Consider the following 15624-nt stretch of genomic DNA (forward strand, 5'->3'; position numbering starts at 1 on the left):
TGGGTTCCTTCTATCTTAATGGCGACCTCCCTGACTATCACGTTCAGGGTTTGCTGTAAATCTTACTCCTCAAACTAGGGCTTTCATCTAAGATCTCATTTTTTAGCTCTTGAACATTTGGAACCCAAATTCTGTAGGAACACCTCATTATTCCCTTATCATCTTTCTCGATATTAATCTATTATCCAGTCATTGGCTCTCTGCCTTCATTCATCAATTTTTCTTGGCACAATATGATCTTTTTCAATAATTCGGGCTGTATTACAATCTCAAACAGCTTTTCGGTACCGGCTCCGATTACCTTCACTTCTATTTCCATTTTCTCGTAATCTCTTACCAATTCTTCCGAAGACATTATCATCTTGAGTCTCTCCTTTCTACTAAGGGCATCAGCCACCATATTCGCTTTTCTTGGATGATAAAGAATCTCATAATCGTAATCCTTGATTAGCTCTAACCACCTCCTCTGGCTCATGTTAAGCTCTTTCTGCGTGAAAATAAACATGAGCTCTTGGGTTTTGCGTAAACCTCGCACTTCTCTCCATAAAAGTAGTGCCTCCAATATGTAGGGAAAAACTATTGCCCTGAGCCCAAGATCATGGGTGGGATATCGAATTTCATATTCCCTTAATTGTCTTCACGTGTACGCGATTACCTTATTGTGCTGCATAAGCACGCACCCTAAGCCCTTGTGCGAAGCATCACTACACTTCACAAAATCTCCTTTTCCATCCGGCAACGCCAACATAGGGGTCGTCACCAACCTTTGCTTCAGTTCTTAAAAGCTGTTCTCGCATTTCTATGTCCATTCGAACTTCTCAGTCTTACGAGTAAGCCGCGTTAAAGGGGCTATTATCTTTACAAACTTGAATGAACCTATGGTAGTTATCGGCCAATCCTACCTCTGGTAGTCATCCTGACCAAGGTCATCCATTCCTCATCGGTCCTTTCTTCGTTTTTGTCAGGATCCTCCACAGAATCCTCTTCAGCAACAATCCCTTCTGGGATAACATCCTCAACCGCTACATCCTTAATATGAACATCATTTGGTCCCTCATTAGGGCGCTCCATTGGATCCACAATCTGATCCCCAATATGTAGTAAAACATCATCATATTATTGCTCTTGAACTTCAGGGTTCGGAGTCCCACTACTATATACGATAACGAACTACGCTTCTATCACGATATTTATAAGGGTTCCCATAAGGGTTTTAACTGTCAGTACTACGTTAGGTAGTCTGAATATAAACTTGGCAAAAGTTCTTATTATCTTAGTGAACTTCTTATCTTAATGTCGCATCATCTCTGAGGTTTATAACGCTTAGCTCTGATGCCATTTCTGTACCACCCCCAAATCCGGGGTCGGGGATCCGGGTTGTCACGAGTTCCATTTCCCTTAATAATATTTAATCTTAATAATCAACCAACTACTGCGTATTGTGACCCCACAATATACATACACACACCACAAGTTATAGTCTCAGAGATGAATATCCAAAAATAACACAAGTCATTTTATTCCACAATTATAAGCCATTACACCTCAAAAGGGTTTCTGAATAAATTTATATATTCTTTGCCATTATTACAATTCATAGGTATACATAAGTCTGGTACATCAAAAGTTGAAAGCCTAGCCTATTGGTAGTTCCTACCTCAGCTACACAGCATCAACGCCTACAGGAAACTGCGGAACGTTTCCTATCCGCTCATGAATTGGGAGTTTGGTCCTGTTCATCTTGTCTATCTGTTATTGTGTGATGAAAGAAGAAAGCAAGGGTGAGCAACAAGCCCACCAAAATAATATGTATAATGATTTACAATATGTGAGCATTCTCATAGTACTCATGAAAGTCTTGGTCAAGTAAAAATTAACCAAGTTTGATATCTTAACGCGACCAAGTCATAAAATAGTCAGTATATATATATATATACTTTTCAAAATCTTGGAAATCCTCTTCCATGCCTAATATACACAGAGTTCCAGTTTATAACTGTATAAAAATATTGTTGCAAGGTGATCTCATATATCTAAACTTGTCTCAATATTTTTATGAAAATCTTTGTCATCCATAAGATAATCATCAACCAGATATAAGTTGAAAAGATGAAGTTACAAGATACTCCAATATACTTATATCTTTTTCGGATACTACTTGAACTACCACCGTTCAAGGTATAATTAGTTTCAAAAGTTCATCATATAGATGAGACTATAAGAAAAGACTTGAATAGATTCAATCTTTGAAATATCATTATAAATAATGAAGTTACGAGATACTTCATTAAGTCCCGATATATATACACACCTACATATATATCTCATACTTTCCTTGAAAACCTCTGTTATGAAAATTATAAACAGAGTTGCAATATCCAATGAATTTGGAAAGGAGAAAACCTTGGCATAAACTTGATATCTTGTTGATCAGGCAAAGATACCAATTAAGTCACCTTTTATACTAGTAAATGGATGAATCCCCCACTAGTCATCACCGTGGCCACATTAGGACCTTATGCTGGACTGCCACTCAGCCCTTACGCATTGATGGACTCCCACTGAGCCACTTACACTTTCATGGACGCCCACTGAGCCCATGTTGTTTATGCCGACTCAAATTGATGGACTTACTTCCCAAACGTTGGGCAAGTAATCAAAATGTTTTCTCAAAACAGCAACCTTGTTGCGAATATAAAATACACCACAGAGCCGGATCCCTCGGGTTTTGAGCGAGTATTTAAATCCCCTTTGAAAGGAAGATCTTAAATATAAAAATGAGTTTCGGGATCCGCTCTAACTTTCAAAATCATTTTGAAGATGCGAAAACATTTTTAAGAATGTTTGGAGTAATGCTGATTTAATAAAATAAATCAGTCCCGATATGTTGGAGAATATCTGAATATTATTATTAAATAATATTCCTATAAAGGATAATTTTATAAAAATAAGTGAAGTAGAAGTTTTAAAAACTCATACTTGAAATGAATAACGAATAACCAAAGATATACTTATAAGAAAGTAAGATCTTTATTTGAATAATCGAAAATAAGTTTGATTATCGAAACACTATTCTTTAATAAAATAAAGAATATTATTTAATAAAATAAGCAGAGTCATAAGTCCTTGAATGAATATTCAAAAATAATATTCATTAAATAAAGTAAGCGGAGTCATAAGTCCTCGAATGAATATTCAAAATAATATTCATTAAATAAAGTAAGCGGAGTCATAAGTCCTCGAATAAATATTCAAAATAATATTCATTAAATAAAGTAAGCGGAGTCATAAGTCCTCGAATGAATATTCAAAATAATATTCATTAAATAAAATAAATTTATCGAATAAACCTTATTAGATTAATAGTGTTGAAAACTATATCAATATATATATATATATATAAATATATATATATTATACTCGGGAACATCGACTTCCGGTTTAGAAAAATGTTCACCTTTGGGTCCTGTATACTAAGGGTATATGCAACTACTGCTTATCTCTAGCATAGGTATTATGCAATTTATAAGCATTTGAATCAACAATTAGATATCAAGATTACAAAACAGACATGCATATATACCATATCAGCATGCTCCAATATATCGCAAGATTTGCTAATAACAATCATGCACTTATCACAAGATAATGCATATACATATATTTACATCACAACAACAGTATAACGGGTAGAAAACTTGTCTGAGTGTTTCGGGGTAGACTTAAGCTTAGAGTGGGTCCGGTAACCTATGAACAACAACATAAGCCGGAATTAGATCACGGTCGCTTAAGAAACTAGTCAAAACTCATTCATACCCTAACGGTCGCTTACGGTCGCTTATACGCTTAACGATTTGTGTTAATCGCTCGCGTACTCTCGGCTCCACTAATTTTAATAAATTAACCGTTACAAATTTTAAGGCGACTCTTTCGCGAATACTCTACCAACTTCCTAACCCACCTTACATAATTGTTTCGTAATCCAATTAGTCTTTTAAGGGTCTTAAACAAGGTCTCAAAGTAAAGCGAGGGGTAAAGGTTCGTTCACGAAACGCCGTTACTTAAAACGGTCGTTTCTCCTAAAGCGTACATCGGAACCAAGCGAACCGTATATCAAAACGAAGCTTACGATACGCTCTAGCTAATCATGGCAATGTTACAGATTGGTCAGTGAGTTATCTGGTCCGAGATTCATGTACAACAGTCTAAGGAAAATGGGCATTACGACGGCTATGTTTACGAGTTTTCCAAGTTTCTCACTACACCAAAACCTCACCAAACAACCCACAATTATTAACACATTAAAACCTCAACTAAATAATACTATACCAGTCGTTATTCTCCAGATTCTTCACCTCAACCAACCATAAGCAAGTTCTATTAACTATAACAAGATTCATTTACCAAATCACTCCAAATTCAAATCAAACTACTAATAATCAAAGATCATGCTTCTCATTTAGAAAACCAACCATCAAACTCACTAATAATCAAAGTAAAGGCTAGGGTTTGAAGTTTATACCTTCCTTGGGAGGTGTTAAGTTGCTAGGAAGCCTTAGGGAGCCTTCTACAAGCTTGATCTTTCCAAAGAAATCAAGAACACAAAGTTAGGCTTCGAAGTTTCTAAAAGTCCGATTGAAAGAACTGTAAAACTTAGGGTCTTACCCTGCTTATTTGGACGAGACTTGTGAACAAGAGTTGTAGGCCATCTCAATACCTTTACAACGAGCTTTAGAACACAACATTTGAGTGAGTATTGAAGGAGATATGACAGTTTGAAGTTGCTGAGTTTGTTTTGGCCGAGAGCTTCTTCTTGCAAAGTCAACTCTTCTCTTTTTGATTTATGTTATTTGCTTGGTTGATTCTTCTTTTTGTCTTGAAATTTGTTTTAATCTTTTTACCATGATTAATTTTGTATGGCCCAAAATCACCCAACAAACAAAACTCCTTTGTCAAGCTTATGCAAGCAAGCTTGTGTCATGTGATGACATCATCATCCACTACCTTTTTGATTAATCCCTTAATTACTTGGCTAATGACCGCTGATCTGTTATACGGTTCGCTTATCTTTCGTTTTCGTTCGTCGTTTGAGGGATCATACCCGGGATCTTATTACTTGGGTTCCCCTAAACCTTTCTCAATATTTTATATTCCTTTTATGATCCTCTCTTATAATCCTTGAATTAAATCCTTGTAATCATGTTACCTTATAATCAATTCTTTCGGTATCTGGTGGATTTTTGGGAAAAATCAAAGTGTTCGAATTTTGATTCTGACGATCTTTACATACACTTATTTACTTTATGGAATACTAATTCGATCTTAGAATTTCCATAATAGTACTCCTATATATCGTGGTCTGATAATTTTTCTTAATCAGCATTGTCAGCACAAGTTACTATTCATCAGGGTTTCAAAATTTTCCAAAAATTGGGGTTATTACATTACATGTCAATAAGACAAAACTGTATCTAGTCTAACTTCATGCTGCTTCATTATTCTATCCAGTGTCTTTGAATATCTTCATAATTGCATGGAAATGGTAATGCTTCTTTGTACTCTAAATCCGGCAATTAGGTTGCCACATTCCATTTGCAAACATCCGACACATGTGACTGTGTTGTCACTGTCAACTACTATTTTGAATATTATCATCCGTCAGGACTGGTTTGATCATCCGTCGGGAGCCTTGTTGATTATCTGTCGGGAGTCTTTGTAGATCATCCGTCGGGAGTCTTTCTGTCACTTGATTCTATTTCACTTATGCAGAATTACAGGACATCTTATATTTACAATTAGTCAACCTATTCTGTATATCAATCTAGTAGTCAACTTGACTTAAAGAATTCTACAGAATCTACTCAACTAAAACATTGTTGTTTACAAAAATGTGCTACAATACTTATTATTACATAAACTGCACTCTCGATGGATGTTCAGATGTCCTATGTCGGGACTATAAAGTTCATCCGTCGGGACTATAGTAAAACATCCGTCGAGAGCTACAAGAACACTAAGTTAAATCTACTGAGGTGTTTTGTTCAACTTATCATCAAGTTCATAACATATTTCTAATAGTTATATTTTACCATGACTGATCAGTATGCGATTGTATGTTATGCATGATGTCTGGTTTATAGATAGTGATATAATCTGTTGGTCAGATGGTGTTTTGACATGATCTGTGAAACAGGGTATGTTCTGCCACCCCGGAGCCTGCCCGGGGGTTGCCGCCCCCGGGGCCCGCTAAATTTTGTTTTTCTCAAGTTCTTTATTTGTTTATTTGACCATGGTGTTGGTTATGCCCTTAAGACCTTTAGATTAAAGTTTATGGTTTTGGTTTTATAAATACGACTTGCATGTTGTTTTCATTATTCTTTTAGTTATTTTACCTCGAATGTAACTCGAATTTTCTTATGTAAGTATATTAGTATAGGTTATTTTTAATGTAATGTACTTCAAGAAGGCATGCTCCAAGAGGAGAAGCAGCAATCGAGATAAGAAGAATGAAGACTTGTAATTATAATTGTATTTATATTATTCAACATAGATTGACCTTGATCCTTTCATTAGCTTGAAAGGATTACAAAGGATAAAGGTCATAACCAAGCACATTTACATACCGCACTTTATATATTGATGTATGAATGTATGTATAGAATAGTTAATGATGCATGCTTTGATTAGATTAACCATGCATGAATGTATGTATTAGATACGTCACCCATTCCATACCTGCTAAAGAAGATAAAATCTGTAACAACTCAAGATTTTAAAATTTACAAATGATTATGAGATTCTCATGTTTATGAAATATGGAATGAAATACGAATCTTCTTTATTTCCGATATGGGGAGATTTTGTCAACAACGGGTTCATTGAACTTATAAGGCTCTGGGTTTTAAGCGAAACCAATGTGATTCCTCCACTACCTGGAAATCAAACCATTGAAGATTATTGATTTGAAGTATTTTATTCAAGGAAAAATTGGGAATCCCTTTATGATGGGATTATGATCGTTATAATACTAACAAAACCCTAATATTTATATTAAATTGTATAGATGCCTTCCAATATGTCCAACGCGTTAACCCCTAGATCGATAAGGAGTGGGTTTGCCAGAGCGAAGTACTCCCATCTATCGTGGGACAACGTGCTGAAGTATATAATACTTTTTAGACCTTTTGGGTTTGACTTAACTAAGTTTCCACAATAGGATTGTGAACTTAGAGACATAGAGTTTGGTGAGATTTATTGGATAAATAAGAATAAATGTTGTTCCACAAAACTATCCAAGAGTTATATAGTTGATATTATTGACAAATGTTGTCTACATTATTGAATCATGTTTTGGTAGTAAAGCCAAAGCTGAATTTAAATGTTGTGAAATTTGGATTTTGGCTCACTAGAAAGTATATAGAAGATATTCTTTCCGAATTAATAGTTAGGGCTATTAATTTGATAAAATAGTGGGAGATATATATTTTGAATATATATGAATAATCACTTGAACATAATTTAATAATCATTTGTAGATAAATTTAACTTATGCATTTTACACATTGTAGATCTCAAATGGCAATCAATTACAACAACGTCTCTGTGCGATCAGTCCTTGAGAAGGAAAGCTGACAAGAACAAACTTCCTTGACTGGTAGAGGAACTTGAGGATTTTCCTCAAACAAGAGCGCAAGCTCTATGTCATAGATATCCCTCGCCCTGCACCTCTCCCTAAAGGAGCATCCCGTGCTCAACATAATGTTTATCAGAAACATATCGAAGATAACACGGATGTTCAATGTCTCATATTACCGACCTAGAGTGCTGAACTACAGAAACAACATGAGAATATAGATTCTTATGATATGATTGAGCACCTTAAACGTATGTTTGAAGGACAGGCTCATCAGGAGAGGTTTGATACTTTTAAATCATTGCATGCATGTAAGTAGGGAGAACGTGATCCGGTTGGACCACATGTTCTAAGGATGATTGGGTATATTGGGTACCTTGCCAAGTTGGGTGCCCCGATTGCTGTGGAGCACCAGATTGACCTAATTTTGCAATCATTAAACATCAGCTATTCTTAATTTGTGATGAATTACAATATGAATAAGATAGGTAAGAACCCCATCGAATTGTTGGCTATATTGAAAACTGCTGAGACCAACGTTCAGAAGGCATCCCTTGCTCCCATGTTGATGGTGAATAAGGGGAAGGCCAAAGGAAAGGGTATATGGAAAGGCAAGAGGAAGATGGGATCTAAATCTAATGCCAATCTGAAACCTGATCCGACCAAGGCTTTGAATACGGCACCCTCCAAACCCGGGTCAGAAGTTTGGGGTCCATAACACATACACAATATATAAACCTGTATAAGAAATATTATTTGCATTGACCCTGCTTTACACAACCACGGATCGCAACAGGTTAAAGTATGAAAACAAGCCACAACCTTAACTTTTATTACAACGTACCAAATCTCAACTAATTTAACTTACAACTGATTATAAAATTATTCTTACAATCTTACTATCTCTCTACCGAATGAAGCTCCTGCTAGCTCGATCTAACTCAAACTGGAACCTTAGCCCGCACTTTGGACTGAGGAACTTCACTAACATCCATATCATTTTCAACTGTAAAATATATAAAAAGAATCGCAAGGGTGAGCTAACTAGCTCAGCAAGTCATAACAGTGATAACTGAGGTTAAGCAATGTTCAAATGGAATGATTCAGAAGATTTCAGTTTATTGTTAAACAATCGTTAGAATTGGATATTCATTTTAAGTTTTAACACCAAGGTTAGGCTGCTGATCAGTCACGCACTAACCCTGAGCAAAGCACACAACACTGCTCTAATTACTGGATCCAAGGCACACATTGGCCTAACTTAACCATTGATATGGTCTGACCACGAATCTGGTCCACATATATAAAAAACTATCCAATTATAAAGCAGTTCAATATGATAAGCAATATAATTCGATAAAACAAGATCATAATCAATGATGGTTAAACACTTGAATAAGAACATAAGGAAACTCATGGATACCTCAAGGGTATACCAGGGTATGTATAAGAAACAGTTTTCAGTCTGTTAAAGGATCAGGTATTAGACAAATAATGATTTTTCAAGGTATAGGTCTTTGATGTTATAAAGAATGGTCGGAGTAAAAAAGTTTATGTGTTTTCAAACAATTTTGTTCCGGTGTTTGGTAGTTATACATTTGGGAAGTAGTATCATATTTGTGTGATTTGGTATCTGATGGTCAACAAAGAATGGTTTACAAAGAATAAGGCTTACGACTCAAGATCAAGAAAAATCAGGGTTCAAGGGTAAATTGTTTATAGCACTTGCAATATAAAACAGGGGTTATTTTGAATAGTAGCGACATGTTATGAAACAGTTCGAAAATATATTTGCAATATATCTTGAAGAAAAGTTCAGAAGTACTTGCCTTACAGGGCTTTACAACTATTACTGATCAATTCTGAGCCGAGTCTATCGCTCAGGCTTTAACGTCCAACCACTAGATCCCATTAGATTCGACTTCGACACTCAGGTTTTTCTGTTGAAACTCTACTGAGCTCGTCGACTGACCACTAGGTTATCTTTAGTCCATTGTCCACTTTCGGTTTTCTGACTAGAACCTACAAGGTCGAAATACTCTATGTTAGATACCCAGTTATACTTGACATATCCTTGCTAACACCTACCCATATGATAGCATATTTCGACTCATAATTATTCATATTATAATACCACATACAAAAATTAGGGTTCACATTCTCGAAATCGGTTCAGTGTTCATTTTCGGAAAATATGTATACTCGTCATTTTACAAAATTAGGGTTACTGAGTTTTGGACAGAACATTCACCACAACATACAATCAAGTTCGTATAAAGTATAAGTATATATATTCACTCAACATCCCGATAATTATCGGATATGCTCCCGTATTTCCGTAGTTTGATTTCTCACAAACCGGACAACATCTCTTTTGTTTATCGGACTACCCGTTGAAACATCAATCGACGTCCAATCCCAAACGCACAACAAATGCAACAATTATTCAATCACATTTCATTTCCACAACCCCAACCACTGATTTAAACCAACTAATTATTATTATTCTCATTTTTACATTTATTTCTTTTAAAATATTAGGACTCAGATAACGATCATCACGGTCCACCGTCGACTCGCCGAGGCTCATCATCGACGGCGGTAAAATTCACGGGTACCCGATTAGTTTCAAGTTTCCAATGCGTATTTCACCGTTTACGAAATTAATTTCACGAATGAAATTATTTATATCACAAAATTTAATCAATTTAATTCCTGCAAAATCAAATTAAAATATCAAAACTGTAATAACCCCAATTTTTGGGAAATTTTTGAAACCCTTATGAATAGTGTTTTTGCTGAATGAGAAAACTTTTCATGCCACACTATGTAGGGGTTCTGATATGGATATTCTGAGATTTTATTAGTACTTTATATGGGATATAAGTGTATGTAAAGATCGTCAGAATCCAAATCCGAAAACTTTGATTTTTCCCGGAAATACACTAGATACGGAAAGATTTGAGAAAAAGGTAACAGGATAAAAAGGATTTAAATTAAAGGATTATAGGAGAGGATCATAAAAAGGAATATAATATATTGAGAAAGGTTAAGGGAACCTAAGTAATAAGATCCCGGGTATGATCCCTCAAACGATAAACGAAAACGAAAGTTAAGCGAACCGTATAACAGATCAGCGGTCATTAGGCAAACGATTAGGAAGTTAATCAAGGGGATTAGTGGGGATGATGTCATCCAGCCAATAGAAAGAGGACAAGGAGGGGAGGATGACATCATGAGGATGACACAAGCATGACAAAAAAGGAAGGAGATGTGGTGACTTTTTAACCACACAAAATCAAGGGCAACTAGGTAATTTACTAAAACAAACACAAAAATCAAACCAACCAAGCCAAGCAAATCATTTTTCATCAAAATCAAAAAGAAACCAAGGCATTGTTCTTCATGCTCTCGGCCAAAACAGAACCAGAACACTAAAACTGCTGTATCTCCTTCATTTCTCACTCAAATATTGTGTTCTATAGCTCATTGGAAAGGTATTGAGATGGCCTACAACTCTTGTTCACAAGTCTCGTCCAAATAATCATGGTAAGACCCTCATTGTTACAGTTCTTTAAATCGGACTTTTAGAAACTTCAAAGCCTAACTTTGTGTTCTTGATTTCTTTGGAAAGATCAAGCTTGTAGGAGGCTCCCTAAGGCTTCCTAGCAACTTAACACCTCCCAAGGAAGGTATAAACTTCAAACCCTAGCCTTTACTTTATTTGTTAGTAAGTTTAATGGTTGGTGTTGTGAAATGAGAAGCATGGATTGTGATTATTAGTAGTTTGGTTTGATTTGGAAGTGTTTTGGTAATTGAAGTTTGATTATAGTTCATAGGTCTTGATTGTGGTTGTTTGAGTTGAAAAACTTGGAGATTATGGACTGATGTGGTATGGTTTAGGTGAAGTTTTGTTGTATTGATGGTTATGAGTTGGTTGGTGGTTAATTGGAGTAGTTTAAACATTGGTAATCGCGTAAACATAGCCGTCGTAACGTCCGATTTTCTTTGGACTGTTTTTGTGCATAACATTAGGACCCGAGAACCCCCTGCTAGATTATGACCACTGCCATGTTTAGATAGCTCATGTTACGAGCTTCGTTTTGATATGTAGTTCGTTCGATTCCGATGCACGGTTTAGGAGAAACGACCGTTTCAAGTAACGGCGTTTCGCGAACGAAACTTTTCCCCTCGCCTTACTTTGAAACATAGGTTAAGGACCAAAAAGGGTTAATTAATGTATGAAACATTTATGGTAAGTGTGTTAGGCAGTTGGTAAGACACTCGCGAAGGAATTGCTTTAAAACTCGTAAAGGTTAAATTATTAAAAATGGTGGAGCCGAGGGTACCCGAGTGACTTAAGCGAATCAGTGAGCGCAAAACGAGCGTTAGAGTCTGAGTTGGTTAGGGTATATGTAACACCCCCAGATCCGGGGTCGGGGATCCGGGTTGTCACGGTCTTTCTTTCCACAATATCACTTCACTTAATTAATAATAAATAACCTCATGCTGTGACCCCACACTAACACACACCACAACTCGTTATAGTCTCAAAGATGAAATTGAAATAAGTACAAGTCTTTGAATCCAGCATTTAAAAGTTATTACAACCCAAAATGATTACTTGATAAATTTACAGTTAATTGCCATTATCTGCCACAAGTTATAATTATACATAATTTGATTCTCAAAAGTAGATGGTCTGAACTACAATGGATCTACCTCTGCAGCTATAGCAGCTACAACATCATCGGGAAGACGCGGGACGCTTCCCACGCGCTTGCGCTGGGTCTGCTGGAGTCTGGCCATCTCTCCTAACTGTTGTTGTGTGATGAAGAAATAAAGCAAGAGTGAGCCTTACAGCTCGCAAGATAATACATAGTGATAACAATAATATAAGTATCTAAATGGATACTTACTAGAATTTTTATCGTAAGTAAGGTAATTACTTACTGGATATAAGTTTTAAAAGAAGATGAAGTTACCAATTACTTCACTATACTTATACCATTTTTTTGAAATCTACTTGAACTACTACTGTTCGAAGTATAATAAGATTCATGAGGTCATCCCATAGATGAGACCACAATAAAACTTGAAAATATTTGATCTTTGAAATATTTTGAAAAGAGATGAAGTTACGAGATACTTCATTCAATGGATACACCAGTAAAAATGTTTGACCCTGTCAATGCTTCGGCAACCACCCATTAGTAGCCTTTCAATCGAAATGCTACGGGTAGTGTTGCAGAATTATCCAAATGGATGATGAACTCATTACGGGAGTTTACCGCGCCAGGAAGACCACTTGCGATGATCAGTCGTAGTAGTACAACCCCACCATTTTCTACATGTAGAGGAGAACCTGTCGGATTTACTTGTCAACCGAACACTGAACTCCTAAGGAATGGACCGCCTTAGCGGAACTTCCAGGCCATTTGGGCCAATATAATAAGGCTGGGCCGGCGCTACTCGACCACTTACGCCACTCCTAGTTCAGATGAAATCCATGACTCTGAAACGTAAAGCTCGTTCCCCCTTTCCCCAAGTAGAAACTTGTTGATACGGCTTCACCAAGAAGTCGTATCTAGTTGGAAAGGAAAACTCACCGATATTTCCCAGGCGATGCCTGTTAATGGATTAACTTGTTCCAAGAATTTTACTTCCCGAATATTGGGTAAGTAATCAAAAACTCTTTTACCAAGACAGCAACCTTGTTGCGAATATAAAATACACCACAGAGCCGGATTCCCCAGGTTTTGAGCGAGTATTTAAATCCCCTTAAAAAGGAAGATCTTAAATATAAAAATGAGTTTTGGGATCCGCTCTAACTTTTAAAAATCATTTTGAAGACTCGAAAACACTTTAAAGAGTGTTTGGAGTAAAACTGATTTAGTGAAGTAAATCAGTCCCCAGTATATTTAGAAAATGTCTGAATATTATTATTTAAATAATATTCCCACAAAGAATTATCTTTATAAAAATAATTGAAGTAGAAGTATTAAAACTTATACTTGAAACGAGTATTAAATAATCAAAGATATACTTATATGAAAGTATTATCTTTATTTGAATAATCGAAAATAAGTTTGATTATTGACACCTTATTCTTTAATAAAATAAAGAATATACCTCAGCAAATAATCGGAGTCATAGATCCTCAAATGAATATTCAAATAATATTCAGATAAATAAATAAAAGGAGTCATAAGTCCTCTAATGAATATTCAAAATAATATTCATTTAATATAAAGGAGTCATACGCCTTCGAATAATATTCGAAATAATATTCAATAATAAAATAAAGTTAAAGTTATCGAATAAACCTTATTCGATTAATAGTTTTAAAAACTATGACCATATATATATATATAAGTATATATATATATATCCATATATACAAAATCTACTCGGGATCCTCGAGTCCCGGTTTTAGAAAATATTTTCACCTTTGGGTCCCTATACTAAGGGTATATGCAAGTTACCGCTATTCTCTAGCATAGGTATTATCAACTGAACCAATAGATATATATTGAAAGAATGCGAAACAGGAATGCATATATATATACCATAGCAGCATGCTTCAATATATTGCATCATTTGCTAATTAACCAACATGCATCTATCGCAAGATATTGCAAATACATATATTCATCACAACAACAGTTATAACGGGTAGAAAACTTGCCTGAGCGACTTGGGGTGATAAAAGGCTCGGGACGAGTCTGGTAACCTATAAACAACAAGTAAGTTGGAATTAAACCAAAATCACTTGTAAATCTATACTTTAACTAACTTAGACTCTAACGCTTGTTTTGCGCTCACTGATTTGCTTAAGTCACTCGGGTACCCTCGGCTCTCCATTTTTAATAATTTAACCTTTACGAGTTTTAAGGCGATTCCTTCGCGGGTGTCTTACCAACTGCCTAAAACACTTACCATAAATGTTTCATACATTAATTAACCCTTTTTGGTCTTTAACCTATGTTTCAAAGTAAGGCGAGGGAAAAAGTTTCATTCACGAAACGCCGTTACTTGAAACGGTCGTTTCTCCTAAACCGTGCATCGGAATCGAACGAACTACATATCAAAACGAAGCTCGTAACATGAGCTATCTAATCATGGCAGTGGTCATAATCTAGCAGGGGGTTCTCGGGTCCTAATGCTATGCACAAAAACAGTCCAAAGAAAATCGGACGTTACGACGGCTATGTTTACGCGATTTCCAATATTTTAAACCATTTCAAAACCATCCCAAATCAACCTCAAATCCAACATACAACCAACATCCATCCTTATCACATCATAACAACCCCAACCAATTCAATTTAATCATTCATACTTATGCCTAAACTTAACTTTAATCATATTTAAGTTCTTTTAATCAAAACCACAACATTTACCATTCCATTTCACTACCATTCCAAATCCCAAACTCTAAATCACAACAACAAGCTACAATATCATCCCAATAATCAAAATCATCTTATAATATATAGGAATCTAGGGTTTGGAGATGGTATACCTTCCTTGAAGTGGTGGGAGGAGCTAGGAAGCCTTAAGAAGCTTTGAGAAGTCTTAGGAAAGCTTGGATCTTCAAGAAAAACAAGAAAACTTCAAGTTAAAAAACTTGAAAACACTATTCATAGTCTTCTTCTTTGATTAAATGAAGAAGATTGAGAAGGAATTAATGGCTTAAACTCATGATATAGCCCTAACTAAGCATGAAGATGGTTAGGGAATTATCTTACCAATTTAGGAAGCTTGGATCTTTGATTTTGAATTTTTCTTGCCTTTTGAATAGTGAAAAGCCGTGAGCAATGAAGAACTAATGCCTTGGTTCTTTTTGATTTTTGATGAAGAATGAATTTACTTGGCTTGGTTGCTTGGTTTTTGTGTTTGCTTTAGTCAATTACCTTCTTGCCCTTGAATTTGTGTGGTTCTCATTCAACCACACCTCCTTCCTTCCCATGTCATGCTTGTGTCATCCT

This window comes from Apium graveolens, chromosome 3 (genome assembly GCF_009905375.1).
Source record: "Apium graveolens cultivar Ventura chromosome 3, ASM990537v1, whole genome shotgun sequence".
Lineage (NCBI taxonomy): Eukaryota > Viridiplantae > Streptophyta > Magnoliopsida > Apiales > Apiaceae > Apium > Apium graveolens.